The sequence below is a fragment of the Prunus avium genome, chromosome 7 (assembly GCF_965620075.1).
Source record: "Prunus avium chromosome 7, drPruAviu1.hap1.1, whole genome shotgun sequence".
Lineage (NCBI taxonomy): Eukaryota > Viridiplantae > Streptophyta > Magnoliopsida > Rosales > Rosaceae > Prunus > Prunus avium.
Window position 1 is genome coordinate 23,016,627 of NC_142290.1, and position 16,728 is coordinate 23,033,354.

The 16,728-nt window shown below is 38.5% G+C and overlaps 1 pseudogene; it reads left to right on the top strand.

The window, feature by feature from the left end:
* The first annotated feature begins 13,791 nt into the window (after positions 1–13,791).
* The window catches only part of LOC110764566 (receptor kinase-like protein Xa21), a 31,259-nt pseudogene continuing 28,322 nt past the window's right edge, over positions 13,792–16,728 (top strand).

Sequence of the window (16,728 nt, forward strand, 5' to 3'; positions counted from 1 at the left end):
TTTTAAGTTATGTTTTTATTTTGGGATCCAGTAAATTTTTATTTCCTATGTTTATTATAATATTTTTGGGATTCTTTAAATTTTTTTAAAGTAATTTTAAAAGTGCTTTTATTGTGTCAACCAAACACTCAACAAAATATCAAAAACGCTTTTATGTAGTATAAAAGCACTTTTAAATGTGACATCCAAACGACAAACTGCTTCTTTGTAGAAGCGCTTAAGTCATAAGCGCTACTGGCATAAGCGCTACTAGCATAAGCACTTCGGAAAGAAGCACTCCCAAACGAGTACCTCCTGGGAATTTCAAAAAGTCTGGGGACTTTGTTTGAATTTGAAGCCACTCTCTGCAGAAACAAGATTTGTAATTGTGACCGATTCCCTTCAACGAAGGTCAAGATGGTGCGTTTCGAGCCTTGAAACTCACCTGACTCGTTGAGTTTCAGTGCAAAACCCTAGAATGACTCAAATCGCACGCAGGGAACTAAGGGTGGGCATATTAACCGAAAAACCGAACCGCACAGACCGAAAAAAAGAAGAAGGGAAAATTGAGTTGACTAAAAAGTCAACAAAATTGGACCAAACCAGACTGGACCAATTCAGGCCGTGAACCTAACAGCCGAGATTAGTTCCTCTCTCGGCTACAATTGTTTGATTAGAAGACGAGTTCAAACAGGCGCACCACTTGACCATTCTATCCACATCAACATCTCGATGCACGGTAGACCGTGCTGGCACGCCAGCGCACAACCGCACCGCATTCAAAAGCAGGAAGCCACGTGTTAACGCACATCCCCTCGGCCCGGAGCACCAGGCCGTGAGATTTGCGCAGCCAACAGACCCCCTTGTATCCTCCCATGCCTCCTTAATCACCTCTTCACAACTAGCTTCTTGGACCAACATTTGTTCAAATTGGAATCTTCACATGTTCCTCCGCCCTTGTTGCTTAGTCAAAGTAGTGGATACATTAAGAAGGATAGGTTTGTCATCATATCCCACAGTGTCTAGATGTTGAATCAACAAATCAGGAAATCAATTAAGTAGATCTGCATTAGCCAAACCTCTATCCAAACGAGCCTCTGTCGTGATACTTTCATTTCTTCTTCCTGCCCATAAGGGGTAGCCATGAAAAGGAAAGGAAATTAAAGAGCAGTCGCGTATGGCATTTTTGAATTGTGTCATTTGTCTAATTGGTCTCTACCTACAACCCTTTTGCTCTTCCGCTGATAGAACTTCATTGAAATCACCCAATACCAACCACAATCGGTCAACTCTGTGGTGCAGTCTTCGTAGCAGCTCCCTAGAATGTTTTCTATAGTGGACTTCGGGATGACCATAAAAACCCGTGACATGGAAAGCATCACCTTTGGCGAATGAACAATAACATCAATATGCCCTATTGAAGATGATAACAAATTCATACTCCATCTATATGTGGACAACATCATCAGGCCTCCACCCATATCCCAACATGTTTCACTACAAAAGCAATATTCATCCCAAGCCTATATTTCGCCCTTTCCATTTGTGTCTATGTCATACAGGTTTCCATAAGAAAAACTACATCGAGGGACTTCCCCCTCAAAAGGAGTTTGAGAGCACGGAATGTTCTAGGGTTCCCAAGCCCTCGAACATTCCAACTCAAAACAATCATTGCTCATGGTGGGACCAGCAGAGTATTGACTTTCGTCATGTTTTCTGAAACATTAGTTCTTCATTTCTTGCTTCCACTCATTGTATCCATCTCATCCTTGCTTGTTTTACGCTTGATCCCTAGTGTCACATTGGTTTTTTCTGTAGTAACTCCATGCTCAGTACCCCTTGCTTTCTTTTTCCATTTTCTTCCTCGCACTAAAATTTTGAGAGGAACAATATCCATATTCATTGAATGCCATTAAAACACCATAGGAAAAGACGGAAAAATTTGTCCATTAAAACACCATGGTATTGACTTTCGCCACTTGTAATTTGCCCAAGACATGTTTGCCGATTTGTCCACATAATCCTGTTTGGGCCTAATTTCAAAACGGGTGAAACTGCTAAAATATGAATATGGGTTTGAATATGTTAGGTTCTTATTTTATTCTTCTTCATAAGGAGGTATATATAAGAGTTCACATGAGTGTTTTACAAGGAATTAGATCTAGTAAAGGATTAGGAAAATATCTCATAATTATACAATGATTTGACAACTATATAAAATAGGAAAATAAATCCCTTAATTAACCAAGGAAATAAATCTATAAAATAGGAAAGTAAATCCCTTAATTAATCAAGGAAATAAATCTCCTTGATTAATTAGGAGACTCACTTCAACAGAAACAAATCCAAACCATAATATGCTTTTCGTGATCAATTGTTTAGGGGAAAATGCTTTTTATTTTTTCCAGTTTTCAATACTAGCTATTAAAAAAAATAAAAAACAAAAAAAATTCCCCGGCCATGAGTCTGTCTTTAATCTGCAATCAAATACGACATGCGGTAAACTTCAAGCAAAAGTGGAGCAAAAGAAGCTGAACACTATAACTCGGGTAAACAAAGTCTCATATTCAACACATACAACAAAGCATGGACGCGACATTGAAAACTAAATAAAAAAATACGAAAACAATTTTGTAATACTAAAAGAGAACAAAGCAAATTTTAAATAAGAAAGGCAAGGAGAGAGGAAGAGTTAGACTAAAGAAAAGCAAAAGATTTACGTATATTTTTCAGGTCCCTAATTTACCTATATTTGTTGCATTCTTAAAAGGACACAAATTAATGTGCAAACAACCAATTAAAAATACCCGCAAGTGCACGAATCTATTGAAGTATAGATTATGTAAGTACGGGGTCGATCCCACGAAGAACTTGTCGGTTTCCTATAAGTTCTAATTCGAGTACAAAGAGAACACTTAATTAACACACCACAATGCACAAATGCAAATTTGAAACTAAAAAGAAAGTAAAGAAATGTAAAAGAAACAAACAAAACAAAAAAAAAGAAATGTGCTGTGAACAGTGACCAGCGACCGGTCGTGAGGTAAGAGCGACCGGTCGTTTTTGGTCTGGCGACCGGTCGTTAGGTAAAAGAGACCGGTCGTTTTAGTACAGAGTCGAAACTTCAAAATTATGTGCTGAGCGACCGGTCGTGAGACACTAGCGACCGGTCGTTCTTGGGCAGAGTCGTTTTCTCTGTTTTTTCCGTTTCGACCTCTGTCCAGTGTTTTGCCTATAACTTTCCAACCATACGTCCAAAATTCACGTTCTTTATACGGTTGGATTCAGCACAGAAAATGGAAGAACACAACGCGGACCAAAAGTCCAAAACAATTACGGAAACAAATAAAAACAGTAACAAAGACACAAAACGTGTCGAACACGCAACTCACACACACATTTGGGGGGGGGGGGGGGGTTTGTTTTGTTTGATGTGACCTATTTCTATTGCATGAAAGTAAATGGACTTTGAAATTTAATGAGAATGGCAGAGATGAATTATCAAAGAGTGGAATCAAGATGTAACAAACACTAGGGTTTCGGAATCCACCCTAAACAATTCTACCAATGTTCATGGATACTCAAGTGATGAACTCTAAACGTGTTGTTGAAGATGTTCGCAATCAAGACCAGTACGAGTGGCTCAAGACGCATTGATTCTCTCTAATATACGTAAAGTGCAGTACGAGTGCTACAATACTTGTGCCTTCCCTATAATCGAATCTAGGTGTGCTTAGTACTTTGATTCAATTACAAGAAAAACCCATTAAGTTCAAAGAGAATATGAACATCACAAGAACCCTAATAGCATGGTGTTTACATTAGGTATTCAAGAAACCAATTCACATGGATGGTTCTTACTCCATCCATTTATTGCTTAGGAAAACATGAAGATACACATAATCCCAACAATCTCAAGAAGCATGCTTTCAAAGATGGCCAACCAAGGAAAAACACACATCAAGGATAGATTAATTTGGTGAATTGGAATTCATCAACAATATCTAGAAATTCATACACTCAAGCATCAAAACAATAAGGTAATCATGTTTAGGGCTTCAACCTAAGCCCTAGCTATGGAGTTTAGTTGCTCATACTCATTCCAAATACAAACTCAAAATAAAATTAGAAAGAGTTTACAGATTTTGAGAAAATGATGAAAGCTTCAAGGTCATCAATGGTGGAAGCTTTCTTCTCCACTTAGCTTGGCTGCACCTTGGCCTTCTCCAAGCTCCAAGCTCTCCAAAATCTGCTCTCCTCTGTGTAATCTCCTCAATGACTTCCTTCCCCACGTTCAAAAGGCTCCCCAACTTCAGATTGCAATTCCCTTTTGCTTCCCTCTCTCCTCCTTTCCAGCTTTTACTTTTAGTATTCTAATGCAAAGTCTTCACCCATTGTCTTCTTGTCCCCTTGCAAATGATGAAGCCTTGTCCCCACAAAGATGCCAAATGCTTCAGAAAATTTCTCATCTACTAAGGTAAATTCTTGTTACCAAGTGCTATGGTAACAAGAATAATCAAGATAACACAATGGAGGTAAAAGCTGGCCAATTCCGGATTTCCATAGCTGTGGTAACATGCTGGATTGGTTAGATAGGCAATACTTGTCCAATGGAGCTCAAATTTGGATATGTTGTAGTTAACATCCATTGGAACAAGTCTCATGAAGATCATGACCTCATCCGAGCACCAGAGAATGCTGATCCCAGGCCAAGAAGTTGACCTACGAAAATGAACAAAAACAAAGTTTATAACCAATAATGCACTTTTAGCTCATTTTCATTCCAACCAAGGTAAAATCTAAGAAAACACAAAAAGGAAGTAAAAAGCTATAAAATGTCAAGAACTAACTCAAAATAGTGGGTGAATAACATGAAAAATCATGTGTAAAAATGAACCGAACAATATTATACAAGTAAACTATTTACATGTCGTTCTTTCATTTTTGGCTAAAGATTTACGTGTATTTATATGTATATTAATATACCTATATTTTCACAAAATTTGCTACTCAACTTTGGCTAAGGACTTACCTAAACTATTTACCTATCGTTCTTTATTTTTGGGCTAAGGACTTAATGTGTATTTATATGAATATGAAAGTTACCTATATTTCACAAAATTTGCAACTCAACGTATCTTTTTGGGCTAAAAACTTTCCTATAATTCGTTCTTTTTTTGGCAAAGATAATTTACCTACAAAATTTGCAACTCAATTTAAAGTTTAAAAAAAAAAAAACTTCATTTAGCGTTGAATAATTATTTCCTCAATTTTGGCGATTATGTTCCCAATGAATTATAAATATGCGTGTGAAACAATTAGAAATTTAAAACAATTAGCATGATTAATATGTGAGTAGACAAATTTGCAATAAATTTCACCAAATAAACGCATTTTAGGAGGGAAGAAAATCTTCTTTTTTTGAGAGAGGAGGGAAGAAAATCAACACAATAAATTGAGGAAAACAACACTTAATACACCCCACAGAACACGGTAAATTTTAATTAGAGGTACTTTTGGAATGTGAAAAGTAAAATAAATCATGTTTTCTTTCTTTTTGGATACCATTTTGAGAGAGAGAGAGAGAGAGAGAGTTTTGATATGGAGGCAGTGGGGAAGTAGGAGTGAGGTTGAATATATAGAAGAGGCCTCAAAGTCGCTAGTCACCCTCGATACACGTGGTGTAGTGTTTCAACTTCAAGACAGTTCAAATGGGCTACCATGTATTACTCTACTTTTTGAAGTACCATTTTTACCCTTTATTAGCCTGAGCACATTAATAAGAGGAAGAAATAGACGCTTTGCCTTCTACCGGTTCTCTCAAATCTGAAACTCCTCCTCTCTCGAGTACTCTTGGAAAAAAGAAAAGAAAAGAGATAGAGATAATAAAAAAACATATTAAATAACTAAAGGGGAAGATATATATATATATATATATATTGTTCCATTTTGTGGTGCATTTGCAAGCTTGCACTATTTCTTAGTCTATCATTTGCTCAAACAATATAAAATGACAAATGGTTCCTTAAGCTAACAAACCAGTAGGGGTGGGCACAATCTGAATTGGTTCGGTTTTACTTTCAAACCACAGCTAAACTAATAAGAAAATAACAGTCCGGTTTGGTTCAGATTAACTTAAAACCATAATGAAAACCGAACCAATCCAAATCACTTGTAATTGGTTTGGTTCGGATTGGTTCGGCCGGTTTGTGCCTAACACAAAACCATGCATTTTTCAACCTGCTCTTACATTATAATGCTAACATTTTGCACTATATCATGCTATCAAAGGCTAACACAACAACATTCCATTTAATCAAAGCTGTTCAGTTTCCAGCATGCATCTAATTTCACAATTTCCATCAAAACAAACATTCTAAAGTTCATAAGAAATGAATACAAGATGATAAAATATACCTAGCTCTCTATATTTCTTCTGGCTTTTCCATATTGTCTCCTGGCTCTCTATATTTCTTCTGGCTTTTCCATTGCGGTTTTACCTAGATTGGCCGGTCTTGTATTGGTTAAGTTAGAAGGGATGGGTACCTTGCTGCTTCTACTTTGGCCAGATAATCCCCTTGGTTGTTAGGAAGATGCCCTATATTTGGGCTAAGCTAATCTCGTTCGCCATTTGTCTCGATCTTCCAATCTCATAGGTTTAGAGATTCTCTTAATAAGAGTCTCTCTCTCGGCCTCTTTGTTTATTCTGTGGAAAGCCCCATATGAACCTCTCGAACCTTCTTTCGGACTAAAAGGTCTATACGATTGGGCTGCTGATTTTTGAAAACTTCGATTTATCTCACCTTTCTGTCTGACCAGCCGTTCGTTGATCTTTGCACCCTTAGCTCGTATTTCTAGATCACATTCGCATTTGCACTTGCTGCACATTACAATCTTGGCTGTGATGGTTGCTTTTGGTATGTCTGGAGCTGTTAAAGTGACTTTCATAGCTCCCTGTTCGCCAATATCCACGATGATCTTCCTTTTGTTATGTCTTTTAGGCCAATAAACTCCAACCATGTGTACTGGAAAAGGCTCATTATCGACCCTCATGGCGGCAGGCTTATGCAAAATGATCTTGCCCTAGATGATGAGATCTTGAATGATGTCCCTAAACTGTACATAGTTGTTCATAGCATGGGAGAAAGAACTATGCCACTTACAGTATATTTTGCCTTTCATTTCTTCTTGTTTAGGGAATATGTGCTTATCATCAAACCTGATCACCTTCCCTCTTAATAGCTCAACAAAGATACTCTCGGCCTTGGATAGGTCGAATGAGTACGATTTATGTTTCTGTTTGTAAGGAACAAATCCTCCAGTGGGGGGAGGACTGTTTCTTTGCTCTTTACCTGGCCTTGTCACCGCTTTACAGGTGACAGGAGTTTTGATCTGAACGATTTCAGCTATTGATACTTCAGGGCATGTATTTTCTCTGTTTTCTTCATCGGATTCTTCAGTAATTTCCACTTGGTGGACTGGATTTTTGAAGTAAGCTGGTTTGGAATTATTCTTCCTTTTTACTTCCTCTTTCAGCAATAATTCGTATTTTCCAGCCCGATGAGCCACATCTTGTAGGTCTATGAACCCCAGATCATCGCATTTCTTCCTGAGGGATAGCCTAAGAGCGTTCTGCACCATTTTGATGAAGTGTTTCTCGTCCATAGGAATCTTACATTTCATTTTGAGCTTTTTGAATCGTGCAATGAAATCTGGCATGGTTTCATGATCTCTTTGTTTAATATCAGTCAGATCGTTGATAGTGATCTCAGTCTCGGGCCTATAATACTGCTTATGAAAGCTCATTCTGTCTCATTCCATCTAGGGATGGACTTTGGACTCAGATTCGAGTACCAAGTAAAAGTTTGGCCCGAAAGTGAACTTCCGAACAGTCTCAATTTCAGTAGAGGATGGGTTTCGAAAGCTCGACCCTATATGTTCCAAGGCTGATGCATATAGATCTTTTCCATTGAACAGACTAAAACTTGGTACTTTGAAACCTCTCGGGAAAGGCAAGTCATCAGTATAGGCAGGATATGGTTTCTGATACGTAGGTCGGGCTGGTCTTCTTATTTTTGCCTGACCATTGAGGACGAATTGCCTTAATCCCTCTATTTTGTTTCGTATCGCCAAATCTGGAATGACTACTAGTGTGTAGGTTCAGCGCCGGCAGGTGGAGGCTCTTGCCTTACCTCATATTCGTCATATGAATCTTGAACATGCTCAGGTAATCATGCTTGATTTCAACTCCCCCGTCCGTTACCCCCATTATTGCCATTATTATGGGCAATATGGACGTTAAAGCCAACGGGTTGTCGCCATCTTTCGGCGTGTATGTTTCTTTGGATAGGTTCTGGGGGTAGGGCAGGTTCGCTAGTTTTTGGTGCCTAGTATTTGGAAGGAGTTCCAAAAGGCACGAGTTGATGATTTCGTGGTTCCCTAGCTGGGCTGACTACCGTCGTAGCAACTGGAGGAATGGGAGTTGTATCAGAGCCGACTATTTGCACTGTTTGAAAAGGCATCCAGAATGAGCTCTCGGTTGCCAACTTCAGAAATGATGAATTAGCATGGCTACTCATCTGGCCTGGTGAATATTTTGGGATTCCTATAGATGCTTTGGTGTTTTCCAACATCTCGTCTTCTTTTTGGAATGCTTTATCTTTTTGTGCAGCTTGCATGACTTGCTTAAAGAATTGCGTCAAATATGTCCTTGTCTCGTTTCCTTGCAAGGTTGTGTTCAGATGCCCCTTCTCAACACTTTGAGTGACTCTCTGAGACATGTGATTCATGGAATTAGTCATCGCCTAAAAACCTTCTTTCATGGCCTTTTCGAATCGATCAAAAGGATCCTCTGAGGAGAATTCTAATGACTCTGCATATGCTATTCTTTTGTTCCTCTCGTCAGGGACTAGAGTGGAATCTGCCTTGTAGACTTTCTTCCTGGTTTTCCTCACCATGCAAGAATGAAAGTCCCACCGGGCGTGCCAAAAATATGTTGGTCCTTTTTCCCGCTTTACACTCCTTCTAACAACTCAGGTCGGGTTTGCTCTGCGGAGTGAGGAGGTCGTTGGATCAACACCAATGCCCCGATTGGATTTTCTTGGCTCGCGGAGAGGATTCTTGCAACTTCTAAACAAAATTGAAAGTTGAATCAAATTGCCAAGAACTGGTGAGCTCAGGCTAGGCCCTCTCGACTTGCTCATTCCGCCCTGATTCAGGAATCACATAGGCGTGCCACTATTGGTTATGAGACCAACCCAATAGACCTGGTGTGAGTGGTGTAGTGTGTTGATTTGTTGTGTTTGCACTTGTTCTGGACCTCTTCTCAAGCCATTGTGCTCCAAGGGGGTACTGGCCTGGATGAGTTCTTTTCTATGCCTCAACTAAGAGGACTTCAATATTCTTTCATTCGTGTGTATCAGTTTGACAGATACATGCAATACCTAATCAAAGAAGGAGGGGACCAAGATCGTGGTTAGTGATACCCTGTTTGGGTTTAGAAACCTGATTTAAATTCAATCAACCCTCGACAGGGTCAATATTCCAGTCAATTCGGGCCCAACAAGGTAATTCGGGCCTGAATCAACCTTATATTTTCGGACTAATATAGCCCTATTCGAGCCTAGACCTTTATTTTAGGTTTGAATTATAAATTTAAATAGCACAAAGGCGGGAAATTAAATTAATCTACCGAGACATTTAAAATATATAAAAGCGATTAAATAACAAATACTTAGTGAAACAGTTAAGGTAAATTCCGAAATCTCTTTATCAGATTTTAACTTGATAGTAAAAGGAAGATGAGAGTTCTGAATTTATCCATTTAACTAATTTGAAATATAGATTACAATGTAAGGAGAAAAACTGGAGATTTCTCTATCTAGTTGGATGGATACATGAATTCAAACCGGTCGTTTAAAAGAAAATCATACCATGAAGATGGCAGAGCAACAAAAGATGAACGCATGAGTTGTCAACTAGTTATCTGGAAATTAAGCAGGCTTGCTTGAAAAGATCTTGAGTTTTTCAAGTGTTTTTGAGACGTTGCGTCTAGTTTGGAGAGAGAGTCCCCTTCTTCTGTGGCAAAGGCTCTTTATTTATAGGCAAGGAACTTCAATGATGAAGGCTGAAAGAGGATATTTCACTGTTACCCAAAGTCAGTTGCTGATTTGTTGATCTAGTCCGGTTAATAGGCGGAATGATGGGATGTTTCTGACAAAACCACTGGTCCATTGCGATATTTCCCTGACTTGAGTTCTTTGTACCTGGAAATCTGGTTGGCAATTCGGCTCCTTCTAGTTTTGGGGGCTTTTGTCCAGCTTGCTTTCTTGTTAGGTGAGAAGAAGGTCAAGTCGTCATTAATGGTGACAATCTTCTTTAGACCCTCACGTGGGTCAATGTGCAACGGTTACCGATCTTTTTAACTTTAGTGCAATTCAAAGGCCTGGGCTTTCTGACTTTGTGGGTTTTTCGTAATTTTCTTTGTCTATTGACGGCCCACTAAGTAAAAGGGCTTCTCTTGTTTTTAAAGAAGATAAAAAGATATTGGGCCTGGACTTCAAAATATATTTTTTGAGAGATAGACCATTTTTTGGTCCATTTACAAAATATGGTACAAACACACTGCTTAAATTTGCCTCGCCAAAAGACACAGATAGGCCTCATCATTTGACCCGCGGGCTCATGGGCCTACGGGGGCCCGCCCGGCCCATTGAAAAAAAGCCCGGCCCGGCCCGTTATGGGCTTTAAGAGGGCCCAGCCCGCTTGGGCTTGGGCTTGGGTGTTTGAAGCCTGACCCGATTAAGCCCATGAAAGCCCGGCCCGGCCCGCCCACAAAAGCCCGGCCCGTTAGGCCCGCATACATATATAATTATGTATAAATAAGGGTTTAGGATTAGGATTACATCACTTGAATGACAAATCCCCCTCTTTAATTTTTTTGTGTGTGTTACTTGTTATAAAAATTGTGTTTGTTTCCATTGAATTCTACTCATTCCTAGTTTATAATTGGATGATTAGCACATTAATTTGTGTCATTTTTTAATACAACAATTATATATATATAATAAGGCAAACAACATATCATATCACCAAACATAATCATACCACCAAATATAATCATACTTTTCTTTAACACATCACCAAACATTTGCATATTTATTCATACCATCCTTATAAATTTTTTATTTTTTTTTACACTTATTATTTTTTAGGCCCATTTCGGCGCAGCCCGTTGGGCTTAGCTCGGCCCGGCCCGATGGGCTTTTTCAAGCCCGGCTCATGAGATAGGCTTGGGCTTTGAATTTTTTTTAAAAACCTGGCCCGGCCCGGTCCGATATTTTCTCTCTCCTCTTTAAAGTCCGGCCCGGCCCGACCCAAGCCCATTAAATTTGGGCCGACCTAGCCCGGCCCGGCCCATTGACGAGCCCTAGACACAGAGTTGTTGACTTGAACAATGATGATCTCAAATCTATGCCCAAAACAGCAAACTCATACAACCAATGAAAAAAAAGAAACTAACTCATAAGTAAAGATGCATCAAACCCCCTTTTGTTAGTTTATGGGAGAAGAGGTTTAGGAAATGGTTGGTTTTAGTATTTAGGACAATAGCTTGCTGTGGAATGGAAAACTTTTTGAAAGAGTAACAAAGTAATTTTATTTGAATGAGGAGGAAAGTTACAAGACAGCTGGTAGTTTTCAGCTTTTCTTGCTTGATTACATAAGTGGGCTGCTAGCTTATATATAGTGATCCTAGCCGACTATCTAAGTCTGCGTTTTGCTTAGTTAAGTCGGTTTGTACAGTAACCGACTTTGTCTAAGCCATTTCCAGCCACATATTGTAGTTTGAAACTAGAGCTTTCTACTAGCTTCAATTAAGTTAGTGACTAGTGTTTAGGGAATACATCCACCGACTATGCATTCTAAAATATTCTAGAAAATTCTGCTAGCCAAAAGTTCGTAGTCCTCTACAACCTATAAGAATTAGACCAAGATACATGAGCCAAAAATACCAATTTAGAGCATTTACGTGTACCAACCAATGAAAATAAGAAACTAAACTGTAAGGAAAGATGCATCATTAATAATCAGGGCATACACATTATAATAATAATAATAATAATAATAATAATAATAAACAAGAAAAGAGACAAACGATATTCCAAGAAATAAAATTCACAAAGCAATAAATTTCCAATTTAGAGCAGAAACTAAATCATAAGTCAGGAAGGATGCATTAAAACCCCCTTTTCACGAACACTATTCCTGAAGAAATTTCAAGAACTCTGCAAACTCATACCTGAAATCAGGTCCTATATATGAATAATGACTTAGTAGCAGGATCATGTTGGAAACAATGGTTGTCATCTCCCGTCTTGGGAACAACCTGGAAAATTTTAAAATAATAATAATAATTAAAAAACAGCAACAAAAGTCCAAATATAGAACACTTGTTAATGGTAATTAGCTCTGTTAAGCTATAATTAAAGACAGAAGCACTTTCTACTAGCTTCAACTAGTAATTCCAGCCAACAGTAACTTGTAACTTGTAATTCCAGCCACATATTGGAACTTTTTACTAGCTTCAATTAAGTTGGTGACAAGTGTTAGCTTGTAAAAATTATCGTAGAAAACCAAAACACTGCTTAAATCTGCCTCGCCAAAAGACACAGAGTTGCTGACGTGAACAATGATGACCTCAAATCTTAAGCCCAAAACTGCAAACTCATACAACCAACGAAAAAAAGAAACTAACTCATAAGTAAAGATGCATCAAACCCCCTCTCTAGAGCAGTACTCCTCTCCTCTGTAAAGAATAAATCTCGCAACAGAGCCTGAAAAAACACACAAAACCATCTCTCATTTTTCAGATATGAACACAAAATGTAAAAAGGGGAAAAGGCAAGCGTTCTTAGAATAACCCACATTCAATCCCTCCAAACAGCAGAGGAATAATCCACATTGCAAAACGAGCAAAAAATTCAAATTTGGAGTGGGTTTTGTAATGATTAAAAACAGAAAGAAAAAAAGTCTGAAAATCCACATTTAGGATATGAAAACAAATAGTACCAAGAAGCCAAAAGTTCATAGTCCTCTACAACCACCTATAAGAATTAGACCAATTTAGAGCATTTACGTGTACCAACCAATGAAAATAAGAAACTAAACTACAAGGAAAGATGCATCATTAATTTTGAGGGCATACACATAAAAAATAAAAAAGGAAACCCATAAGAATTAAACCAAAATACACAAGGCAATAAATTTCCAATTTAGAGCAGAAACTAAATCATAAGTCAGGATGCATTAAAACCCTCTTTCACGAACACTACTCCCGAAAAAATTTCAAGAACACTGCAAACTCATACCCGAAATCAGGTCCTATATATGGCTTAGTAGCAGGATCATGTTGGAAACAATGGTTGTCATCTCCCGTCTTGGGAACAACCTGGAAAATTTTAAAATAATAATAATAATTAAACAGCAACAAAAGTCCAAAAATGAAATACCCAGTAAACCCTATTCAACACTTGTTAATGGTAAGCTATAATTAAGACAGAAGTATTTTGTACAAGAACTTTTAATTCCAGCCACATATTGTAGCTTCAACTAGAACTTTTTACTAGCTTCAATTAAGTTGGTGACAAGTGTTAGCTTGTAAAAATTATCGTAGAAAATTTTGCTAGCTTGTAAAAATCTCCACCAAATGTGCATTATTTTTCAACACTGGGACCATCCATAATTATTTTTCAACACTGCAACAAACCCTTTGGCTCTATAGATAGATAGAATTAAAGATTTCTTCTTTTTATACTTTCATCTATATGAGACTTGGTTTCTGATTTTCTCCATGCATAAAATTTGCATTCAGAACAAGATGGAACACTCACAAACTCATTCTAGCCAGATTTTGTTTACATTTTTCCTTTTTTTATGGTGGACCACATGTCTGCAATCTGCAACACTATCCACTTCTGGAAATGAATCTGATCGCCTGGCATTGCTAGACTTCAAGAAAAGAATAACTCAAGATCCTCTCTATATCATGAGCTCATGGAACGATTCCATTGATCTCTGCAGTTGGGTAGGCGTTACGTGCAACCCTGCCACGAAAAGGGTCATGGTTTTGAACCTGGAAGCTCAAAATTTGGTAGGCTCCTTATCTCCTTCTTTGGGAAATCTTACTTATCTTACTGGAATCAACCTGAAAAACAACAGCTTTCATGGTGAAATTCCTCAACAAATCGGTCGCCTACTGAGCCTACAACATCTCAACCTGTCTTTCAATTCCTTTGGTGGGAAAATTCCATCTAATATATCTCACTGTATGCAACTAAGCGTACTCAGTCTTAGTTCCAATAAACTTTTTGGGTCAATTCCTAACCAACTCAGTTCATTGTTGAATTTAGTTAGTCTAGGTCTTGGTCTTAACAATCTCACCGGAACTATCCCACATTGGATAGGAAAGTTTTCATCTTTGGAACTTTTTGTGCTTGCTGTCAACAATTTTCAAGGAAGCATACCCAATGAGCTTGGGCGTCTAACAAACTTGAGAATGTTTATTCTCTGGGATAATAATCTGTCTGGTATGATCCCTACTTCACTCTATAATATTTCATCCATATTCTACTTCACTGTTGCTAAAAACCAGCTGCATGGAGAGCTACCACCTAATGTGGGAATTACTCTTCCTAATCTTGAAGTATTTGCCGGTGGGATCAATAAGTTCACTGGAACTGTTCCTCTGTCATTGTCCAATGCTTCGAGACTTCAAGTGCTTGATTTTCCTGAAAATGGACTCACTGGGCCACTCCCCGCTGAAAATCTTGCAACTTTGCAGAGCTTAGTTAGACTCAACTTTGATCAAAATAGACTAGGAAGTGGGAAAACTGGTGACCTGAATTTTCTCAGCTTCCTAGCTAATTGTACTACTCTTGAGGTGTTGGGTCTTAATGATAATCATTTTGGAGGAGAATTGCCAGCATCAATCGCCAACCTTTCTACCCAACTAAAAAGGCTTACTTTGGCGACCAATTTGATACATGGAAGCATCCCTAACGGCATTGGAAATCTTATAAACTTGACCCTTCTGGGAGTGGCCGAAAACTATTTGGGTGGTAGTGTCCCTGATGTAATCGGGAAACTTCAGAAGTTACAGGGTGTTGAGTTGTTTGCTAACCAATTTTCTGGGCCAATACCGTCCTCCCTAGGTAACTTGACTTCATTGACAACGCTTCTCATGCAAGAGAATAAGTTTGGGGGAAGTATACCACCAAGTTTCGGGAACTGCAAAGATCTACAGACACTTAACCTTTCAAGTAACAATCTAAATGGCACCATTCCTAAAGAGGTTATTGGGCTTTCATCCCTTTCAATTTCTTTATCCATGTCTAACAATTTTTTGACCGGTTCACTACCATCTGAAGTGGGTGATCTGAAAAATATCGGGGAGTTAGATGTTTCGGAAAACAAGTTATCAGGTGAAATCCCAGGAACCCTCGGCAGTTGTATTAGTTTGGAGCGTCTTCATTTGCAAGGTAATAAACTTGAAGGATCAATTCCCCAAACACTAAAAAATTTAAGAGGCTTGGAAGAAATAGACATTTCGCGTAATAACTTATCAGGGAAAATTCCTGAGTTTCTAGGAAATCTTGGATCTCTTAAGCATCTCAATATTTCTCATAACAATTTTGAGGGTGAATTGCCTAGAGAAGGGATCTTTTCAAATGCAAGTGGTGTCTCAATCCTTGGAAATAATAGGCTATGTGGTGGAATTCCAGAATTCCTTCTTCCTGCATGCTCTAGCAAAAAGCTCCATTCACCTCGAGGATTACTTGCCCCAAAAGTATTCATCCCTATAACTTGTGCACTAGCTTTTTTAATTGCTCTGTCATGCTCCTTTGCTGCCTGTTCATATGTGAAAAAGTCAAGAGATAGACTAGTCACTTCGCATTCTTATACGGATTGGAAATCATGTGTTTCTTACTCTCAACTTGTTCAAGCAACTGATGGGTTCTCTGTGGACAATCTGATTGGCTCGGGAAGTTTCGGTTCTGTTTACAAAGGAGTACTCCCTACTGATGGAACGGTAGTTGCTGTTAAGGTATTAAACCTTCAACAAGAAGGAGCTTCCATGAGTTTCATTGGTGAATGCAAAGCGTTAAGAAGTATAAGGCATCGTAATCTTCTCAAGATCGTAACTGTCTGCTCCAGTATTGATAATCAGGGCAATGACTTCAAAAGTCTAGTTTTGGAGTTCATGGAAAATGGAAGTCTAGACCAGTGGCTTCATCCAAGAGATGATGAGCAATCTCAGCCTAAGAGATTAAGCCTTATCCAAAGACTCAATATCGCAATTGACGTTGCTTCTGCACTAGATTATCTGCACCACCACTGTGAAACGGCCATTGTTCATTGTGATCTAAAGCCAAGCAATGTTCTTCTTGACGAAGATATGGTAGCCCATGTTGGTGACTTTGGTTTAGCAAGGTTCCTCTTACAAGCATCAAATGATCCCACCAAAATTCAAACCATGTCAGTTGGGCTAAAGGGTTCCATAGGCTACATTCCTCCAGGTATAAATTTTAAAATCCTCACTTCTTAATAACTTTTCTCTGATACCACTATTGTTTTAAGGGTGAAGGGGTTTAGGACAATAGACAATAGTTGAAACAATTGTTATATTTGAGGAGAATAATACATAGTTTGGTGTAGGCTAATTGCCCTCCTTCTTAGCTTATTGGCTTATTG